This window comes from Microcebus murinus, unplaced genomic scaffold (genome assembly GCF_040939455.1).
Source record: "Microcebus murinus isolate Inina unplaced genomic scaffold, M.murinus_Inina_mat1.0 scaf006_hap2_Mmur4.0, whole genome shotgun sequence".
In the NCBI taxonomy this organism is placed as follows: Eukaryota; Metazoa; Chordata; class Mammalia; order Primates; family Cheirogaleidae; genus Microcebus; species Microcebus murinus.
In genome coordinates this window covers 1,082,576-1,104,253 of record NW_027438952.1, presented here as the reverse complement: position 1 = coordinate 1,104,253, position 21,678 = coordinate 1,082,576, and the positions used below count along the sequence as shown (strand labels likewise).

The following is a 21,678-nucleotide window of genomic DNA, read 5'->3' as shown; positions in this document are numbered from 1 at the left end:
CCAAGGGCTTGGGCGTTTTCCAGAGGTGGGAGATGGAGGGGACTGATTTCTTCAGCGCCCCACAAACCACGCCACCCCACCCCACCCCACCCCACCCATGGGACACATCCCCAGAGAGAGATGCCCCATACACTCGCTCCCCTCCCCCTTGCGCTGTGCCCCAGCCCTGGCCCGGGGGAATAGGCGGCAGCCCACCCACAGGGCGGGGGGAGGGGGGCACAGCTGAAAGCGGTTGTGGGGGAGGGCGGCCCCTGGCTGGGGTCAGAGGGCGAGCGCCGGGCGCGTGCGCAGTCAGCGGCGGCGACGCGCTGGGGGTGGGCGGCGGGTAGGTGAAGGAGGCCAGGCGGGGAGAGGAGGGGGGCTGGAAGGTCTCCACCTTGGCGAGTCCAGCCGTGGAGGCGCATCTTGTGTGAGTGTGAGTGAGTGTGAGTGTGTGTGTGTGTAGAGAGAGACAGCCCCCCGCCCCGCCCCGCCCCGCCCATCACCCCGGTCCCTCGGAGCCCGCCGGACCCGGCCGCCGGCGAACTCAACAGGCCCGGCCCGGCGCGGGGCCTGGGGCGGGAGGCGGCGGCGGGGAAGCGCAGAGAGGCTCGGCTTCTTGAGCGGGGCAGGGGCGCCCTCCGCCGTCTAGGGCCACACCACCCTGAACGCCCCCCATCTCCTCTGGTCTCGGAAGCTAAGCAGGGTCGGGCCTCGTTAGTACTTGGATGGGAGACCGCCCGGGAATCACGGGTGCCCTAGGCGGCGGCTTTTTTTTTTTTTTTGCCTCTCGTTCTGTCCCCTTTCTGGGAGCGCGGCGGCGGCCCGGGGTGGGGGTCACCCCCACCCTCAGCGCCCGCCGCTGTGCCTGGCGCCCCAGCCCGCACCGTGGGGCCTCCTCTTGTCCCAAGCCGCGACACCGCCGCCACGCGGCAGCACGCGTGGCATCTGGACTGTCAGGTCTCAGACCAAAGGTCTGCTCTGTGGGAACCGACACGCTGGAGGAAACCTTGAGAGTCTGAGAGGGGAGGGAGTTCCAGAAGAAGGCCAGGATGTCATTTTGAGGGAGTATGTGACCAGAACTCGTCCCGTTGCTTTTGGGGTTCTACGGGCTCCACGTAGGAATCTTTGGTGGTGGCACCTGATGTTGGGGGATCCGGAGTCACACCCAGACCTGCTCCACAGGCCTCCTTTTACTTTTCTCTTCGGATTCATTATTTTTAAAAAGTGTCTCTTACCTCTATTATTGCATTTTCTTTTTTTTTTTTTTCTTTTTTTTTTTTTTTTTTTGAGACAGAGTCTCACTTTGTTGTCCAGGCTAGAGTGAGTGCCGTGGCGTCACCCTAGCTCACAGCAACCTCAAACTCCTGGGCTCGAGTGATCCTTCTGCCTCAGCCTCCCGAGTAGCTGGGACTACAGGCATGCGCCACTATGCCCGGCTAATTTTTTTTTATATATATATATATATCAGTTGGCCAATCAATTTCTTTCTATTTATAGTAGAGACGGGGTCTCGCTCTTGCTCAGGCTGGTTTTGAACTCCTGACCTTGAGCAATCCACCCGCCTCGGCCTCCCAAGAGCTAGGATTACAGGCGTGAGCCACCGCGCCCGGCCTCTATTATTGCATTTTCTTTTCTCTCTCTTTTCAAGCAGATGATGGGAGTACAAGTATTCAGGTGACATGTGTTGCCCGTGCCCCCCTCCCCCCTGTGTTCTTATTCATTTACCTCTCATGTTGTATACCTCCAGCGTATTGTGGGGGTACCAATGTTAAGGTCGGGTACGTTGCCCTCTCCCAGCCTCCCCCCTCGGGTCATTAGCTTCAAGTGCGCCCATGCCCCAGTCGGTGCGCACCCACCCCATTCCTAATGGATGTGTATGCCCATCCCCTCCCCCCACCCGCCCGACACCCACCCGAGGAAGGGGATTCCTCTCTGTCCACTTAGGTGTCCATCCGTTCGTACCAATTTGCCGGTGAGCGCGCTCACGTGGTGCTCGTGTGTCCATTCTTGGGATACTTGGCTTACTGGAACGGGTTCCAGCTCTGGCCAGGAGAACACGAGAGGTGCCCTCTCACCGCTGCTCCTCACAGCCGAATGGCACTCCGTGGTGTCCACGCGCCACATTTTATTAATGCACTCCTGGATGGATGGGCACTCGGGTCGCTTCCACATCTTTGCGATTGTGAATTGTGCCCTAACTGTAACCCTAACCCTTACCCAGCCCGTCTCCTCTGCCCCTGCCTGACTCGCTCCTCCCCGGCCAGGCCCGTCACTGTCCTGGGCCCCCGCCTGACCGGCTCCTTCCCGCCCGGCCTGTCACCGTCCTCTGCCCCTGCCTGACATGCTCCTTCCCGCCCGGCCTCTCACCGTCCTCGGCCCCTGCCTGACCGGCTGGCTCCTCCGTCGCCTGGGCCTTCCAAGGGCTTGGTGTGGACGCTGCTTCCAGGAAGCCCTCCAGAAACCCGGCAGCAGGGTGGCCGCAGCAGTCTCCAGCAGCCGTCCCTAAGGCGCTTGTGCGGGGAACGTGCCCCCCCCCCCGCTGTGCCCCCTCCCCCCCCCGCTGTGCCGTGGGGGGGCCCAGCCTGGTGTCTTGCCTGAGGCCCTGGGGCTGCCGCTCCCCGCAAGGGGAGAGCCCCGGAGGTGGGGACCGCCTCCTGATGGGGACGTACACGCAGCTCTCCACGTCGGATTCCGGGGCTCTCTGTCCTGCCCGAAGGCCCAGCTGGCCTGCGGGTCCTTAGAGTGGCAAAAACATCCGAAAACTGAGACTGAGGGTCCGGTGGGTGTCTGCACTTTTGTGCTGGGCACCCCAGGGAGGCCCGGGGGCTGGCTGGACAACGTGGTCTGCTGGGCGGGGGGGTTGGAGGAGCAACCGATGCCCTTTGCACTTTGGGTAGCAAGGGTCTGAGGTGTCTCTGAGCCCTGTGCCATGTCGGTGGAGGGGTGGGGGCGGGGGGTGGGGGGGAAGAGGAGGAGGAGGAGGTGGGAAGGGCCGGGGCCTGCAGTCCTGTTCCCGGGGTGGCACGGCAAGTGGCTTCTTCCACAGGCTGCTTGGCCTGGGCTCCCTGTACCTGGGCCTTTGGAGGACTGGCCCTGTGCTTGCCAACACTTCCTGCAGGGACCCAGAGCTGGGAGGTTGCGTCTCTCAGCCCTGGGTCGGGCAGAGCCCCAGCGGGACATGCCCACAACCTCTCTCAGCACCGGTCCCCCAGAAGGCTCCTTTGGGACCAGGATTCTCTTGCGGTGACTCTTTAAGGTCTGGCCCCTGGATGGAGGGGCACCAGGAGTAGAGGAGCAGGAAGGGGAAGGGGGTGGCCATGCGAGGGGACACTTTGCGGCCAAGTCCCAGCTTCAGCCTGATCCTCCTGGGAACCCCGCTCTGAGACAAGGAGCCGGGCTTCGCATTCCCACAGCAGCCAGTCGTGGGCTGAGGACACCTGGGGCGTTGGGAACTCCCTGGCTTCTCCTTGGTTTAACATCTGGAGCTGCTTGGGAATCGCGCCGCCACACACACCCGAGTGCAGGTGTCTTCCGCACAGACTGCGGGCCTCGCTCTTCTGAATGCCGCTAGCTCGCCACCCACCCACGGGTGAACCTGGTCAGGGTGCTTTCTCTCGGGGGCAGACTCTGATCCGGGCGGGCTACCGGTGTCTCTGTTTGCTCGTTTCTTTCTTCCATTTCGGGAAAGGCTTCCTTGCTGGGTGTGGAAATCTCCTATGCCTTCCCTCGCCTATTCTGTCAGCTTTCAAATTCTCTTTCAGTTGCCACCCTCACAGATGGATTAGGAAACTCTTTCCGGTGCACTCATTAGTGAAATGACCTCAAGGAAGCTGGAATCCAATATCTAATCGCCGATTTTTAGCGAGTCCACACGCCAGGGTGGTCGGGGTCCAATGCAGCCCCGGCCAGGCCCAGGCCCCTTGGACTGGGCCACAGGAGGACACAGAGGAGGGTCCCGGCCCCCACGGTAGCGGTGCCGGCAGTTCTCCAAGGGCTTGGGCGTTTTCCAGAGGTGGGAGATGGAGGGGACTGATTTCTTCAGCGCCCCACAAACCACGCCACCCCACCCCACCCCACCCCACCCATGGGACACATCCCCAGAGAGAGATGCCCCATACACTCGCTCCCCTCCCCCTTGCGCTGTGCCCCAGCCCTGGCCCGGGGGAATAGGCGGCAGCCCACCCACAGGGCGGGGGGAGGGGGGCACAGCTGAAAGCGGTTGTGGGGGAGGGCGGCCCCTGGCTGGGGTCAGAGGGCGAGCGCCGGGCGCGTGCGCAGTCAGCGGCGGCGACGCGCTGGGGGTGGGCGGCGGGTAGGTGAAGGAGGCCAGGCGGGGAGAGGAGGGGGGCTGGAAGGTCTCCACCTTGGCGAGTCCAGCCGTGGAGGCGCATCTTGTGTGAGTGTGAGTGAGTGTGAGTGTGTGTGTGTGTAGAGAGAGACAGCCCCCCGCCCCGCCCCGCCCCGCCCATCACCCCGGTCCCTCGGAGCCCGCCGGACCCGGCCGCCGGCGAACTCAACAGGCCCGGCCCGGCGCGGGGCCTGGGGCGGGAGGCGGCGGCGGGGAAGCGCAGAGAGGCTCGGCTTCTTGAGCGGGGCAGGGGCGCCCTCCGCCGTCTAGGGCCACACCACCCTGAACGCCCCCCATCTCCTCTGGTCTCGGAAGCTAAGCAGGGTCGGGCCTCGTTAGTACTTGGATGGGAGACCGCCCGGGAATCACGGGTGCCCTAGGCGGCGGCTTTTTTTTTTTTTTTGCCTCTCGTTCTGTCCCCTTTCTGGGAGCGCGGCGGCGGCCCGGGGTGGGGGTCACCCCCACCCTCAGCGCCCGCCGCTGTGCCTGGCGCCCCAGCCCGCACCGTGGGGCCTCCTCTTGTCCCAAGCCGCGACACCGCCGCCACGCGGCAGCACGCGTGGCATCTGGACTGTCAGGTCTCAGACCAAAGGTCTGCTCTGTGGGAACCGACACGCTGGAGGAAACCTTGAGAGTCTGAGAGGGGAGGGAGTTCCAGAAGAAGGCCAGGATGTCATTTTGAGGGAGTATGTGACCAGAACTCGTCCCGTTGCTTTTGGGGTTCTACGGGCTCCACGTAGGAATCTTTGGTGGTGGCACCTGATGTTGGGGGATCCGGAGTCACACCCAGACCTGCTCCACAGGCCTCCTTTTACTTTTCTCTTCGGATTCATTATTTTTAAAAAGTGTCTCTTACCTCTATTATTGCATTTTCTTTTTTTTTTTTTTCTTTTTTTTTTTTTTTTTTGAGACAGAGTCTCACTTTGTTGTCCAGGCTAGAGTGAGTGCCGTGGCGTCACCCTAGCTCACAGCAACCTCAAACTCCTGGGCTCGAGTGATCCTTCTGCCTCAGCCTCCCGAGTAGCTGGGACTACAGGCATGCGCCACTATGCCCGGCTAATTTTTTTTTATATATATATATATATCAGTTGGCCAATCAATTTCTTTCTATTTATAGTAGAGACGGGGTCTCGCTCTTGCTCAGGCTGGTTTTGAACTCCTGACCTTGAGCAATCCACCCGCCTCGGCCTCCCAAGAGCTAGGATTACAGGCGTGAGCCACCGCGCCCGGCCTCTATTATTGCATTTTCTTTTCTCTCTCTTTTCAAGCAGATGATGGGAGTACAAGTATTCAGGTGACATGTGTTGCCCGTGCCCCCCTCCCCCCTGTGTTCTTATTCATTTACCTCTCATGTTGTATACCTCCAGCGTATTGTGGGGGTACCAATGTTAAGGTCGGGTACGTTGCCCTCTCCCAGCCTCCCCCCTCGGGTCATTAGCTTCAAGTGCGCCCATGCCCCAGTCGGTGCGCACCCACCCCATTCCTAATGGATGTGTATGCCCATCCCCTCCCCCCACCCGCCCGACACCCACCCGAGGAAGGGGATTCCTCTCTGTCCACTTAGGTGTCCATCCGTTCGTACCAATTTGCCGGTGAGCGCGCTCACGTGGTGCTCGTGTGTCCATTCTTGGGATACTTGGCTTACTGGAACGGGTTCCAGCTCTGGCCAGGAGAACACGAGAGGTGCCCTCTCACCGCTGCTCCTCACAGCCGAATGGCACTCCGTGGTGTCCACGCGCCACATTTTATTAATGCACTCCTGGATGGATGGGCACTCGGGTCGCTTCCACATCTTTGCGATTGTGAATTGTGCCCTAACTGTAACCCTAACCCTTACCCAGCCCGTCTCCTCTGCCCCTGCCTGACTCGCTCCTCCCCGGCCAGGCCCGTCACTGTCCTGGGCCCCCGCCTGACCGGCTCCTTCCCGCCCGGCCTGTCACCGTCCTCTGCCCCTGCCTGACATGCTCCTTCCCGCCCGGCCTCTCACCGTCCTCGGCCCCTGCCTGACCGGCTGGCTCCTCCGTCGCCTGGGCCTTCCAAGGGCTTGGTGTGGACGCTGCTTCCAGGAAGCCCTCCAGAAACCCGGCAGCAGGGTGGCCGCAGCAGTCTCCAGCAGCCGTCCCTAAGGCGCTTGTGCGGGGAACGTGCCCCCCCCCCCCCCCGCTGTGCCCCCTCCCCCCCCCGCTGTGCCGTGGGGGGGCCCAGCCTGGTGTCTTGCCTGAGGCCCTGGGGCTGCTGCTCCCCGCAAGGGGAGAGCCCCGGAGGTGGGGACCGCCTCCTGATGGGGACGTACACGCAGCTCTCCACGTCGGATTCCGGGGCTCTCTGTCCTGCCCGAAGGCCCAGCTGGCCTGCGGGTCCTTAGAGTGGCAAAAACATCCGAAAACTGAGACTGAGGGTCCGGTGGGTGTCTGCACTTTTGTGCTGGGCACCCCAGGGAGGCCCGGGGGCTGGCTGGACAACGTGGTCTGCTGGGCGGGGGGTTTGGAGGAGCAACCGATGCCCTTTGCACTTTGGGTAGCAAGGGTCTGAGGTGTCTCTGAGCCCTGTGCCATGTCGGTGGAGGGGTGGGGGCGGGGGGTGGGGGGGAAGAGGAGGAGGAGGAGGTGGGAAGGGCCGGGGCCTGCAGTCCTGTTCCCGGGGTGGCACGGCAAGTGGCTTCTTCCACAGGCTGCTTGGCCTGGGCTCCCTGTACCTGGGCCTTTGGAGGACTGGCCCTGTGCTTGCCAACACTTCCTGCAGGGACCCAGAGCTGGGAGGTTGCGTCTCTCAGCCCTGGGTCGGGCAGAGCCCCAGCGGGACATGCCCACAACCTCTCTCAGCACCGGTCCCCCAGAAGGCTCCTTTGGGACCAGGATTCTCTTGCGGTGACTCTTTAAGGTCTGGCCCCTGGATGGAGGGGCACCAGGAGTAGAGGAGCAGGAAGGGGAAGGGGGTGGCCATGCGAGGGGACACTTTGCGGCCAAGTCCCAGCTTCAGCCTGATCCTCCTGGGAACCCCGCTCTGAGACAAGGAGCCGGGCTTCGCATTCCCACAGCAGCCAGTCGTGGGCTGAGGACACCTGGGGCGTTGGGAACTCCCTGGCTTCTCCTTGGTTTAACATCTGGAGCTGCTTGGGAATCGCGCCGCCACACACACCCGAGTGCAGGTGTCTTCCGCACAGACTGCGGGCCTCGCTCTTCTGAATGCCGCTAGCTCGCCACCCACCCACGGGTGAACCTGGTCAGGGTGCTTTCTCTCGGGGGCAGACTCTGATCCGGGCGGGCTACCGGTGTCTCTGTTTGCTCGTTTCTTTCTTCCATTTCGGGAAAGGCTTCCTTGCTGGGTGTGGAAATCTCCTATGCCTTCCCTCGCCTATTCTGTCAGCTTTCAAATTCTCTTTCAGTTGCCACCCTCACAGATGGATTAGGAAACTCTTTCCGGTGCACTCATTAGTGAAATGACCTCAAGGAAGCTGGAATCCAATATCTAATGGCCGATTTTTGGCGAGTCCACACGCCAGGGTGGTCGGGGTCCAATGCAGCCCCGGCCAGGCCCAGGCCCCTTGGACTGGGCCACAGGAGGACACAGAGGAGGGTCCCGGCCCCCACGGTAGCGGTGCCGGCAGTTCTCCAAGGGCTTGGGCGTTTTCCAGAGGTGGGAGATGGAGGGGACTGATTTCTTCAGCGCCCCACAAACCACGCCACCCCACCCCACCCCACCCATGGGACACATCCCCAGAGAGAGATGCCCCATACACTCGCTCCCCTCCCCCTTGCGCTGTGCCCCAGCCCTGGCCCGGGGGAATAGGCGGCAGCCCACCCACAGGGCGGGGGGAGGGGGGCACAGCTGAAAGCGGTTGTGGGGGAGGGCGGCCCCTGGCTGGGGTCAGAGGGCGAGCGCCGGGGCGTGCGCAGTCAGCGGCGGCGACGCGCTGGGGGTGGGCGGCGGGTAGGTGAAGGAGGCCAGGCGGGGAGAGGAGGGGGGCTGGAAGGTCTCCACCTTGGCGAGTCCAGCCGTGGAGGCGCATCTTGTGTGAGTGTGAGTGAGTGTGAGTGTGTGTGTGTGTAGAGAGAGACAGCCCCCCGCCCCGCCCCGCCCCGCCCATCACCCCGGTCCCTCGGAGCCCGCCGGACCCGGCCGCCGGCGAACTCAACAGGCCCGGCCCGGCGCGGGGCCTGGGGCGGGAGGCGGCGGCGGGGAAGCGCAGAGAGGCTCGGCTTCTTGAGCGGGGCAGGGGCGCCCTCCGCCGTCTAGGGCCACACCACCCTGAACGCCCCCCATCTCCTCTGGTCTCGGAAGCTAAGCAGGGTCGGGCCTCGTTAGTACTTGGATGGGAGACCGCCCGGGAATCACGGGTGCCCTAGGCGGCGGCTTTTTTTTTTTTTTTGCCTCTCGTTCTGTCCCCTTTCTGGGAGCGCGGCGGCGGCCCGGGGTGGGGGTCACCCCCACCCTCAGCGCCCGCCGCTGTGCCTGGCGCCCCAGCCCGCACCGTGGGGCCTCCTCTTGTCCCAAGCCGCGACACCGCCGCCACGCGGCAGCACGCGTGGCATCTGGACTGTCAGGTCTCAGACCAAAGGTCTGCTCTGTGGGAACCGACACGCTGGAGGAAACCTTGAGAGTCTGAGAGGGGAGGGAGTTCCAGAAGAAGGCCAGGATGTCATTTTGAGGGAGTATGTGACCAGAACTCGTCCCGTTGCTTTTGGGGTTCTACGGGCTCCACGTAGGAATCTTTGGTGGTGGCACCTGATGTTGGGGGATCCGGAGTCACACCCAGACCTGCTCCACAGGCCTCCTTTTACTTTTCTCTTCGGATTCATTATTTTTAAAAAGTGTCTCTTACCTCTATTATTGCATTTTCTTTTTTTTTTTTTTCTTTTTTTTTTTTTTTTTTGAGACAGAGTCTCACTTTGTTGTCCAGGCTAGAGTGAGTGCCGTGGCGTCACCCTAGCTCACAGCAACCTCAAACTCCTGGGCTCGAGTGATCCTTCTGCCTCAGCCTCCCGAGTAGCTGGGACTACAGGCATGCGCCACTATGCCCGGCTAATTTTTTTTTATATATATATATATATCAGTTGGCCAATCAATTTCTTTCTATTTATAGTAGAGACGGGGTCTCGCTCTTGCTCAGGCTGGTTTTGAACTCCTGACCTTGAGCAATCCACCCGCCTCGGCCTCCCAAGAGCTAGGATTACAGGCGTGAGCCACCGCGCCCGGCCTCTATTATTGCATTTTCTTTTCTCTCTCTTTTCAAGCAGATGATGGGAGTACAAGTATTCAGGTGACATGTGTTGCCCGTGCCCCCCTCCCCCCTGTGTTCTTATTCATTTACCTCTCATGTTGTATACCTCCAGCGTATTGTGGGGGTACCAATGTTAAGGTCGGGTACGTTGCCCTCTCCCAGCCTCCCCCCTCGGGTCATTAGCTTCAAGTGCGCCCATGCCCCAGTCGGTGCGCACCCACCCCATTCCTAATGGATGTGTATGCCCATCCCCTCCCCCCACCCGCCCGACACCCACCCGAGGAAGGGGATTCCTCTCTGTCCACTTAGGTGTCCATCCGTTCGTACCAATTTGCCGGTGAGCGCGCTCACGTGGTGCTCGTGTGTCCATTCTTGGGATACTTGGCTTACTGGAACGGGTTCCAGCTCTGGCCAGGAGAACACGAGAGGTGCCCTCTCACCGCTGCTCCTCACAGCCGAATGGCACTCCGTGGTGTCCACGCGCCACATTTTATTAATGCACTCCTGGATGGATGGGCACTCGGGTCGCTTCCACATCTTTGCGATTGTGAATTGTGCCCTAACTGTAACCCTAACCCTTACCCAGCCCGTCTCCTCTGCCCCTGCCTGACTCGCTCCTCCCCGGCCAGGCCCGTCACTGTCCTGGGCCCCCGCCTGACCGGCTCCTTCCCGCCCGGCCTGTCACCGTCCTCTGCCCCTGCCTGACATGCTCCTTCCCGCCCGGCCTCTCACCGTCCTCGGCCCCTGCCTGACCGGCTGGCTCCTCCGTCGCCTGGGCCTTCCAAGGGCTTGGTGTGGACGCTGCTTCCAGGAAGCCCTCCAGAAACCCGGCAGCAGGGTGGCCGCAGCAGTCTCCAGCAGCCGTCCCTAAGGCGCTTGTGCGGGGAACGTGCCCCCCCCCCCCCGCTGTGCCCCCTCCCCCCCCCGCTGTGCCGTGGGGGGGCCCAGCCTGGTGTCTTGCCTGAGGCCCTGGGGCTGCCGCTCCCCGCAAGGGGAGAGCCCCGGAGGTGGGGACCGCCTCCTGATGGGGACGTACACGCAGCTCTCCACGTCGGATTCCGGGGCTCTCTGTCCTGCCCGAAGGCCCAGCTGGCCTACGGGTCCTTAGAGTGGCAAAAACATCCGAAAACTGAGACTGAGGGTCCGGTGGGTGTCTGCACTTTTGTGCTGGGCACCCCAGGGAGGCCCGGGGGCTGGCTGGACAACGTGGTCTGCTGGGCGGGGGGTTTGGAGGAGCAACCGATGCCCTTTGCACTTTGGGTAGCAAGGGTCTGAGGTGTCTCTGAGCCCTGTGCCATGTCGGTGGAGGGGTGGGGGCGGGGGGTGGGGGGGAAGAGGAGGAGGAGGAGGTGGGAAGGGCCGGGGCCTGCAGTCCTGTTCCCGGGGTGGCACGGCAAGTGGCTTCTTCCACAGGCTGCTTGGCCTGGGCTCCCTGTACCTGGGCCTTTGGAGGACTGGCCCTGTGCTTGCCAACACTTCCTGCAGGGACCCAGAGCTGGGAGGTTGCGTCTCTCAGCCCTGGGTCGGGCAGAGCCCCAGCGGGACATGCCCACAACCTCTCTCAGCACCGGTCCCCCAGAAGGCTCCTTTGGGACCAGGATTCTCTTGCGGTGACTCTTTAAGGTCTGGCCCCTGGATGGAGGGGCACCAGGAGTAGAGGAGCAGGAAGGGGAAGGGGGTGGCCATGCGAGGGGACACTTTGCGGCCAAGTCCCAGCTTCAGCCTGATCCTCCTGGGAACCCCGCTCTGAGACAAGGAGCCGGGCTTCGCATTCCCACAGCAGCCAGTCGTGGGCTGAGGACACCTGGGGCGTTGGGAACTCCCTGGCTTCTCCTTGGTTTAACATCTGGAGCTGCTTGGGAATCGCGCCGCCACACACACCCGAGTGCAGGTGTCTTCCGCACAGACTGCGGGCCTCGCTCTTCTGAATGCCGCTAGCTCGCCACCCACCCACGGGTGAACCTGGTCAGGGTGCTTTCTCTCGGGGGCAGACTCTGATCCGGGCGGGCTACCGGTGTCTCTGTTTGCTCGTTTCTTTCTTCCATTTCGGGAAAGGCTTCCTTGCTGGGTGTGGAAATCTCCTATGCCTTCCCTCGCCTATTCTGTCAGCTTTCAAATTCTCTTTCAGTTGCCACCCTCACAGATGGATTAGGAAACTCTTTCCGGTGCACTCATTAGTGAAATGACCTCAAGGAAGCTGGAATCCAATATCTAATGGCCGATTTTTAGCGAGTCCACACGCCAGGGTGGTCGGGGTCCAATGCAGCCCCGGCCAGGCCCAGGCCCCTTGGACTGGGCCACAGGAGGACACAGAGGAGGGTCCCGGCCCCCACGGTAGCGGTGCCGGCAGTTCTCCAAGGGCTTGGGCGTTTTCCAGAGGTGGGAGATGGAGGGGACTGATTTCTTCAGCGCCCCACAAACCACGCCACCCCACCCCACCCCACCCCACCCATGGGACACATCCCCAGAGAGAGATGCCCCATACACTCGCTCCCCTCCCCCTTGCGCTGTGCCCCAGCCCTGGCCCGGGGGAATAGGCGGCAGCCCACCCACAGGGCGGGGGGAGGGGGGCACAGCTGAAAGCGGTTGTGGGGGAGGGCGGCCCCTGGCTGGGGTCAGAGGGCGAGCGCCGGGCGCGTGCGCAGTCAGCGGCGGCGACGCGCTGGGGGTGGGCGGCGGGTAGGTGAAGGAGGCCAGGCGGGGAGAGGAGGGGGGCTGGAAGGTCTCCACCTTGGCGAGTCCAGCCGTGGAGGCGCATCTTGTGTGAGTGTGAGTGAGTGTGAGTGTGTGTGTGTGTAGAGAGAGACAGCCCCCCGCCCCGCCCCGCCCCGCCCATCACCCCGGTCCCTCGGAGCCCGCCGGACCCGGCCGCCGGCGAACTCAACAGGCCCGGCCCGGCGCGGGGCCTGGGGCGGGAGGCGGCGGCGGGGAAGCGCAGAGAGGCTCGGCTTCTTGAGCGGGGCAGGGGCGCCCTCCGCCGTCTAGGGCCACACCACCCTGAACGCCCCCCATCTCCTCTGGTCTCGGAAGCTAAGCAGGGTCGGGCCTCGTTAGTACTTGGATGGGAGACCGCCCGGGAATCACGGGTGCCCTAGGCGGCGGCTTTTTTTTTTTTTTTTGCCTCTCGTTCTGTCCCCTTTCTGGGAGCGCGGCGGCGGCCCGGGGTGGGGGTCACCCCCACCCTCAGCGCCCGCCGCTGTGCCTGGCGCCCCAGCCCGCACCGTGGGGCCTCCTCTTGTCCCAAGCCGCGACACCGCCGCCACGCGGCAGCACGCGTGGCATCTGGACTGTCAGGTCTCAGACCAAAGGTCTGCTCTGTGGGAACCGACACGCTGGAGGAAACCTTGAGAGTCTGAGAGGGGAGGGAGTTCCAGAAGAAGGCCAGGATGTCATTTTGAGGGAGTATGTGACCAGAACTCGTCCCGTTGCTTTTGGGGTTCTACGGGCTCCACGTAGGAATCTTTGGTGGTGGCACCTGATGTTGGGGGATCCGGAGTCACACCCAGACCTGCTCCACAGGCCTCCTTTTACTTTTCTCTTCGGATTCATTATTTTTAAAAAGTGTCTCTTACCTCTATTATTGCATTTTCTTTTTTTTTTTTTTCTTTTTTTTTTTTTTTTTTGAGACAGAGTCTCACTTTGTTGTCCAGGCTAGAGTGAGTGCCGTGGCGTCACCCTAGCTCACAGCAACCTCAAACTCCTGGGCTCGAGTGATCCTTCTGCCTCAGCCTCCCGAGTAGCTGGGACTACAGGCATGCGCCACTATGCCCGGCTAATTTTTTTTTATATATATATATATATCAGTTGGCCAATCAATTTCTTTCTATTTATAGTAGAGACGGGGTCTCGCTCTTGCTCAGGCTGGTTTTGAACTCCTGACCTTGAGCAATCCACCCGCCTCGGCCTCCCAAGAGCTAGGATTACAGGCGTGAGCCACCGCGCCCGGCCTCTATTATTGCATTTTCTTTTCTCTCTCTTTTCAAGCAGATGATGGGAGTACAAGTATTCAGGTGACATGTGTTGCCCGTGCCCCCCTCCCCCCTGTGTTCTTATTCATTTACCTCTCATGTTGTATACCTCCAGCGTATTGTGGGGGTACCAATGTTAAGGTCGGGTACGTTGCCCTCTCCCAGCCTCCCCCCTCGGGTCATTAGCTTCAAGTGCGCCCATGCCCCAGTCGGTGCGCACCCACCCCATTCCTAATGGATGTGTATGCCCATCCCCTCCCCCCACCCGCCCGACACCCACCCGAGGAAGGGGATTCCTCTCTGTCCACTTAGGTGTCCATCCGTTCGTACCAATTTGCCGGTGAGCGCGCTCACGTGGTGCTCGTGTGTCCATTCTTGGGATACTTGGCTTACTGGAACGGGTTCCAGCTCTGGCCAGGAGAACACGAGAGGTGCCCTCTCACCGCTGCTCCTCACAGCCGAATGGCACTCCGTGGTGTCCACGCGCCACATTTTATTAATGCACTCCTGGATGGATGGGCACTCGGGTCGCTTCCACATCTTTGCGATTGTGAATTGTGCCCTAACTGTAACCCTAACCCTTACCCAGCCCGTCTCCTCTGCCCCTGCCTGACTCGCTCCTCCCCGGCCAGGCCCGTCACTGTCCTGGGCCCCCGCCTGACCGGCTCCTTCCCGCCCGGCCTGTCACCGTCCTCTGCCCCTGCCTGACATGCTCCTTCCCGCCCGGCCTCTCACCGTCCTCGGCCCCTGCCTGACCGGCTGGCTCCTCCGTCGCCTGGGCCTTCCAAGGGCTTGGTGTGGACGCTGCTTCCAGGAAGCCCTCCAGAAACCCGGCAGCAGGGTGGCCGCAGCAGTCTCCAGCAGCCGTCCCTAAGGCGCTTGTGCGGGGAACGTGCCCCCCCCCCCCGCTGTGCCCCCTCCCCCCCCCGCTGTGCCGTGGGGGGGCCCAGCCTGGTGTCTTGCCTGAGGCCCTGGGGCTGCTGCTCCCCGCAAGGGGAGAGCCCCGGAGGTGGGGACCGCCTCCTGATGGGGACGTACACGCAGCTCTCCACGTCGGATTCCGGGGCTCTCTGTCCTGCCCGAAGGCCCAGCTGGCCTGCGGGTCCTTAGAGTGGCAAAAACATCCGAAAACTGAGACTGAGGGTCCGGTGGGTGTCTGCACTTTTGTGCTGGGCACCCCAGGGAGGCCCGGGGGCTGGCTGGACAACGTGGTCTGCTGGGCGGGGGGTTTGGAGGAGCAACCGATGCCCTTTGCACTTTGGGTAGCAAGGGTCTGAGGTGTCTCTGAGCCCTGTGCCATGTCGGTGGAGGGGTGGGGGCGGGGGGTGGGGGGGAAGAGGAGGAGGAGGAGGTGGGAAGGGCCGGGGCCTGCAGTCCTGTTCCCGGGGTGGCACGGCAAGTGGCTTCTTCCACAGGCTGCTTGGCCTGGGCTCCCTGTACCTGGGCCTTTGGAGGACTGGCCCTGTGCTTGCCAACACTTCCTGCAGGGACCCAGAGCTGGGAGGTGGCGTCTCTCAGCCCTGGGTCGGGCAGAGCCCCAGCGGGCCATGCCCACAACCTCTCTCAGCACCGGTCCCCCAGAAGGCTCCTTTGGGACCAGGATTCTCTTGCGGTGACTCTTTAAGGTCTGGCCCCTGGATGGAGGGGCACCAGGAGTAGAGGAGCAGGAAGGGGAAGGGGGTGGCCATGCGAGGGGACACTTTGCGGCCAAGTCCCAGCTTCAGCCTGATCCTCCTGGGAACCCCGCTCTGAGACAAGGAGCCGGGCTTCGCATTCCCACAGCAGCCAGTCGTGGGCTGAGGACACCTGGGGCGTTGGGAACTCCCTGGCTTCTCCTTGGTTTAACATCTGGAGCTGCTTGGGAATCGCGCCGCCACACACACCCGAGTGCAGGTGTCTTCCGCACAGACTGCGGGCCTCGCTCTTCTGAATGCCGCTAGCTCGCCACCCACCCACGGGTGAACCTGGTCAGGGTGCTTTCTCTCGGGGGCAGACTCTGATCCGGGCGGGCTACCGGTGTCTCTGTTTGCTCGTTTCTTTCTTCCATTTCGGGAAAGGCTTCCTTGCTGGGTGTGGAAATCTCCTATGCCTTCCCTCGCCTATTCTGTCAGCTTTCAAATTCTCTTTCAGTTGCCACCCTCACAGATGGATTAGGAAACTCTTTCCGGTGCACTCATTAGTGAAATGACCTCAAGGAAGCTGGAATCCAATATCTAATGGCCGATTTTTGGCGAGTCCACACGCCAGGGTGGTCGGGGTCCAATGCAGCCCCGGCCAGGCCCAGGCCCCTTGGACTGGGCCACAGGAGGACACAGAGGAGGGTCCCGGCCCCCACGGTAGCGGTGCCGGCAGTTCTCCAAGGGCTTGGGCGTTTTCCAGAGGTGGGAGATGGAGGGGACTGATTTCTTCAGCGCCCCACAAACCACGCCACCCCACCCCACCCCACCCCACCCATGGGACACATCCCCAGAGAGAGATGCCCCATACACTCGCTCCCCTCCCCCTTGCGCTGTGCCCCAGCCCTGGCCCGGGGGAATAGGCGGCAGCCCACCCACAGGGCGGGGGGAGGGGGGCACAGCTGAAAGCGGTTGTGGGGGAGGGCGGCCCCTGGCTGGGGTCAGAGGGCGAGCGCCGGGCGCGTGCGCAGTCAGCGGCGGCGACGCGCTGGGGGTGGGCGGCGGGTAGGTGAAGGAGGCCAGGCGGGGAGAGGAGGGGGGCTGGAAGGTCTCCACCTTGGCGAGTCCAGCCGTGGAGGCGCATCTTGTGTGAGTGTGAGTGAGTGTGAGTGTGTGTGTGTGTAGAGAGAGACAGCCCCCCGCCCCGCCCCGCCCCGCCCATCACCCCGGTCCCTCGGAGCCCGCCGGACCCGGCCGCCGGCGAACTCAACAGGCCCGGCCCGGCGCGGGGCCTGGGGCGGGAGGCGGCGGCGGGGAAGCGCAGAGAGGCTCGGCTTCTTGAGCGGGGCAGGGGCGCCCTCCGCCGTCTAGGGCCACACCACCCTGAACGCCCCCCATCTCCTCTGGTCTCGGAAGCTAAGCAGGGTCGGGCCTCGTTAGTACTTGGATGGGAGACCGCCCGGGAATCACGGGTGCCCTAGGCGGCGGCTTTTTTTTTTTTTTTGCCTCTCGTTCTGTCCCCTTTCTGGGAGCGCGGCGGCGGCCCGGGGTGGGGGTCACCCCCACCCTCAGCGCCCGCCGCTGTGCCTGGCGCCCCAGCCCGCACCGTGGGGCCTCCTCTTGTCCCAAGCCGCGACACCGCCGCCACGCGGCAGCACGCGTGGCATCTGGACTGTCAGGTCTCAGACCAAAGGTCTGCTCTGTGGGAACCGACACGCTGGAGGAAACCTTGAGAGTCTGAGAGGGGAGGGAGTTCCAGAAGAAGGCCAGGATGTCATTTTGAGGGAGTATGTGACCAGAACTCGTCCCGTTGCTTTTGGGGTTCTACGGGCTCCACGTAGGAATCTTTGGTGGTGGCACCTGATGTTGGGGGATCCGGAGTCACACCCAGACCTGCTCCACAGGCCTCCTTTTACTTTTCTCTTCGGATTCATTATTTTTAAAAAGTGTCTCTTACCTCTATTATTGCATTTTCTTTTTTTTTTTTTTCTTTTTTTTTTTTTTTTTTGAGACAGAGTCTCACTTTGTTGTCCAGGCTAGAGTGAGTGCCGTGGCGTCACCCTAGCTCACAGCAACCTCAAACTCCTGGGCTCGAGTGATCCTTCTGCCTCAGCCTCCCGAGTAGCTGGGACTACAGGCATGCGCCACTATGCCCGGCTAATTTTTTTTTATATATATATATATATCAGTTGGCCAATCAATTTCTTTCTATTTATAGTAGAGACGGGGTCTCGCTCTTGCTCAGGCTGGTTTTGAACTCCTGACCTTGAGCAATCCACCCGCCTCGGCCTCCCAAGAGCTAGGATTACAGGCGTGAGCCACCGCGCCCGGCCTCTATTATTGCATTTTCTTTTCTCTCTCTTTTCAAGCAGATGATGGGAGTACAAGTATTCAGGTGACATGTGTTGCCCGTGCCCCCCTCCCCCCTGTGTTCTTATTCATTTACCTCTCATGTTGTATACCTCCAGCGTATTGTGGGGGTACCAATGTTAAGGTCGGGTACGTTGCCCTCTCCCAGCCTCCCCCCTCGGGTCATTAGCTTCAAGTGCGCCCATGCCCCAGTCGGTGCGCACCCACCCCATTCCTAATGGATGTGTATGCCCATCCCCTCCCCCCACCCGCCCGACACCCACCCGAGGAAGGGGATTCCTCTCTGTCCACTTAGGTGTCCATCCGTTCGTACCAATTTGCCGGTGAGCGCGCTCACGTGGTGCTCGTGTGTCCATTCTTGGGATACTTGGCTTACTGGAACGGGTTCCAGCTCTGGCCAGGAGAACACGAGAGGTGCCCTCTCACCGCTGCTCCTCACAGCCGAATGGCACTCCGTGGTGTCCACGCGCCACATTTTATTAATGCACTCCTGGATGGATGGGCACTCGGGTCGCTTCCACATCTTTGCGATTGTGAATTGTGCCCTAACTGTAACCCTAACCCTTACCCAGCCCGTCTCCTCTGCCCCTGCCTGACTCGCTCCTCCCCGGCCAGGCCCGTCACTGTCCTGGGCCCCCGCCTGACCGGCTCCTTCCCGCCCGGCCTGTCACCGTCCTCTGCCCCTGCCTGACATGCTCCTTCCCGCCCGGCCTCTCACCGTCCTCGGCCCCTGCCTGACCGGCTGGCTCCTCCGTCGCCTGGGCCTTCCAAGGGCTTGGTGTGGACGCTGCTTCCAGGAAGCCCTCCAGAAACCCGGCAGCAGGGTGGCCGCAGCAGTCTCCAGCAGCCGTCCCTAAGGCGCTTGTGCGGGGAACGTGCCCCCCCCCGCTGTGCCCCCTCCCCCCCCCCCCGCTGTGCCGTGGGGGGGCCCAGCCTGGTGTCTTGCCTGAGGCCCTGGGGCTGCTGCTCCCCGCAAGGGGAGAGCCCCGGAGGTGGGGACCGCCTCCTGATGGGGACGTACACGCAGCTCTCCACGTCGGATTCCGGGGCTCTCTGTCCTGCCCGAAGGCCCAGCTGGCCTGCGGGTCCTTAGAGTGGCAAAAACATCCGAAAACTGAGACTGAGGGTCCGGTGGGTGTCTGCACTTTTGTGCTGGGCACCCCAGGGAGGCCCGGGGGCTGGCTGGACAACGTGGTCTGCTGGGCGGGGGGGTTGGAGGAGCAACCGATGCCCTTTGCACTTTGGGTAGCAAGGGTCTGAGGTGTCTCTGAGCCCTGTGCCATGTCGGTGGAGGGGTGGGGGCGGGGGGTGGGGGGGAAGAGGAGGAGGAGGAGGTGGGAAGGGCCGGGGCCTGCAGTCCTGTTCCCGGGGTGGCACGGCAAGTGGCTTCTTCCACAGGCTGCTTGGCCTGGGCTCCCTGTACCTGGGCCTTTGGAGGACTGGCCCTGTGCTTGCCAACACTTCCTGCAGGGACCCAGAGCTGGGAGGTTGCGTCTCTCAGCCCTGGGTCGGGCAGAGCCCCAGCGGGACATGCCCACAACCTCTCTCAGCACCGGTCCCCCAGAAGGCTCCTTTGGGACCAGGATTCTCTTGCGGTGACTCTTTAAGGTCTGGCCCCTGGATGGAGGGGCACCAGGAGTAGAGGAGCAGGAAGGGGAAGGGGGTGGCCATGCGAGGGGACACTTTGCGGCCAAGTCCCAGCTTCAGCCTGATCCTCCTGGGAACCCCGCTCTGAGACAAGGAGCCGGGCTTCGCATTCCCACAGCAGCCAGTCGTGGGCTGAGGACACCTGGGGCGTTGGGAACTCCCTGGCTTCTCCTTGGTTTAACATCTGGAGCTGCTTGGGAATCGCGCCGCCACACACACCCGAGTGCAGGTGTCTTCCGCACAGACTGCGGGCCTCGCTCTTCTGAATGCCGCTAGCTCGCCACCCACCCACGGGTGAACCTGGTCAGGGTGCTTTCTCTCGGGGGCAGACTCTGATCCGGGCGGGCTACCGGTGTCTCTGTTTGCTCGTTTCTTTCTTCCATTTCGGGAAAGGCTTCCTTGCTGGGTGTGGAAATCTCCTATGCCTTCCCTCGCCTATTCTGTCAGCTTTCAAATTCTCTTTCAGTTGCCACCCTCACAGATGGATTAGGAAACTCTTTCCGGTGCACTCATTAGTGAAATGACCTCAAGGAAGCTGGAATCCAATATCTAATCGCCGATTTTTAGCGAGTCCACACGCCAGGGTGGTCGGGGTCCAATGCAGCCCCGGCCAGGCCCAGGCCCCTTGGACTGGGCCACAGGAGGACACAGAGGAGGGTCCCGGCCCCCACGGTAGCGGTGCCGGCAGTTCTCCAAGGGCTTGGGCGTTTTCCAGAGGTGGGAGATGGAGGGGACTGATTTCTTCAGCGCCCCACAAACCACGCCACCCCACCCCACCCCACCCCACCCATGGGACACATCCCCAGAGAGAGATGCCCCATACACTCGCTCCCCTCCCCCTTGCGCTGTGCCCCAGCCCTGGCCCGGGGGAATAGGCGGCAGCCCACCCACAGGGCGGGGGGAGGGGGGCACAGCTGAAAGCGGTTGTGGGGGAGGGCGGCCCCTGGCTGGGGTCAGAGGGCGAGCGCCGGGCGCGTGCGCAGTCAGCGGCGGCGACGCGCTGGGGGTGGGCGGCGGGTAGGTGAAGGAGGCCAGGCGGGGAGAGGAGGGGGGCTGGAAGGTCTCCACCTTGGCGAGTCCAGCCGTGGAGGCGCATCTTGTGTGAGTGTGAGTGAGTGTGAGTGTGTGTGTGTGTAGAGAGAGACAGCCCCCCGCCCCGCCCCGCCCCGCCCATCACCCCGGTCCCTCGGAGCCCGCCGGACCCGGCCGCCGGCGAACTCAACAGGCCCGGCCCGGCGCGGGGCCTGGGGCGGGAGGCGGCGGCGGGGAAGCGCAGAGAGGCTCGGCTTCTTGAGCGGGGCAGGGGCGCCCTCCGCCGTCTAGGGCCACACCACCCTGAACGCCCCCCATCTCCTCTGGTCTCGGAAGCTAAGCAGGGTCGGGCCTCGTTAGTACTTGGATGGGAGACCGCCCGGGAATCACGGGTGCCCTAGGCGGCGGCTTTTTTTTTTTTTTTGCCTCTCGTTCTGTCCCCTTTCTGGGAGCGCGGCGGCGGCCCGGGGTGGGGGTCACCCCCACCCTCAGCGCCCGCCGCTGTGCCTGGCGCCCCAGCCCGCACCGTGGGGCCTCCTCTTGTCCCAAGCCGCGACACCGCCGCCACGCGGCAGCACGCGTGGCATCTGGACTGTCAGGTCTCAGACCAAAGGTCTGCTCTGTGGGAACCGACACGCTGGAGGAAACCTTGAGAGTCTGAGAGGGGAGGGAGTTCCAGAAGAAGGCCAGGATGTCATTTTGAGGGAGTATGTGACCAGAACTCGTCCCGTTGCTTTTGGGGTTCTACGGGCTCCACGTAGGAATCTTTGGTGGTGGCACCTGATGTTGGGGGATCCGGAGTCACACCCAGACCTGCTCCACAGGCCTCCTTTTACTTTTCTCTTCGGATTCATTATTTTTAAAAAGTGTCTCTTACCTCTATTATTGCATTTTCTTTTTTTTTTTTTTCTTTTTTTTTTTTTTTTTTGAGACAGAGTCTCACTTTGTTGTCCAGGCTAGAGTGAGTGCCGTGGCGTCACCCTAGCTCACAGCAACCTCAAACTCCTGGGCTCGAGTGATCCTTCTGCCTCAGCCTCCCGAGTAGCTGGGACTACAGGCATGCGCCACTATGCCCGGCTAATTTTTTTTTATATATATATATATATCAGTTGGCCAATCAATTTCTTTCTATTTATAGTAGAGACGGGGTCTCGCTCTTGCTCAGGCTGGTTTTGAACTCCTGACCTTGAGCAATCCACCCGCCTCGGCCTCCCAAGAGCTAGGATTACAGGCGTGAGCCACCGCGCCCGGCCTCTATTATTGCATTTTCTTTTCTCTCTCTTTTCAAGCAGATGATGGGAGTACAAGTATTCAGGTGACATGTGTTGCCCGTGCCCCCCTCCCCCCTGTGTTCTTATTCATTTAACTCTCATGTTGTATACCTCCAGCGTATTGTGGGGGTACCAATGTTAAGGTCGGGTACGTTGCCCTCTCCCAGCCTCCCCCCTCGGGTCATTAGCTTCAAGTGCGCCCATGCCCCAGTCGGTGCGCACC

General features: G+C 62.2%; 6 pseudogenes; all 6 read left to right on the top strand.

The window, feature by feature from the left end:
- The first annotated feature begins 625 nt into the window (after positions 1–625).
- Positions 626–744, top strand: LOC142866662 (uncharacterized; annotated as a pseudogene).
- Positions 745–4,594: 3,850 nt separating this feature from the next.
- On the top strand, positions 4,595–4,713 carry LOC142866661 (uncharacterized; annotated as a pseudogene).
- A 3,847-nt stretch (positions 4,714–8,560) lies between these two features.
- LOC142866660 (uncharacterized) lies at positions 8,561–8,679 on the top strand (annotated as a pseudogene).
- A 3,851-nt stretch (positions 8,680–12,530) lies between these two features.
- Positions 12,531–12,649, top strand: LOC142866659 (uncharacterized; annotated as a pseudogene).
- A 3,851-nt stretch (positions 12,650–16,500) lies between these two features.
- On the top strand, positions 16,501–16,619 carry LOC142866657 (uncharacterized; annotated as a pseudogene).
- A 3,850-nt stretch (positions 16,620–20,469) lies between these two features.
- On the top strand, positions 20,470–20,588 carry LOC142866655 (uncharacterized; annotated as a pseudogene).
- Positions 20,589–21,678: the final 1,090 nt, after the last annotated feature.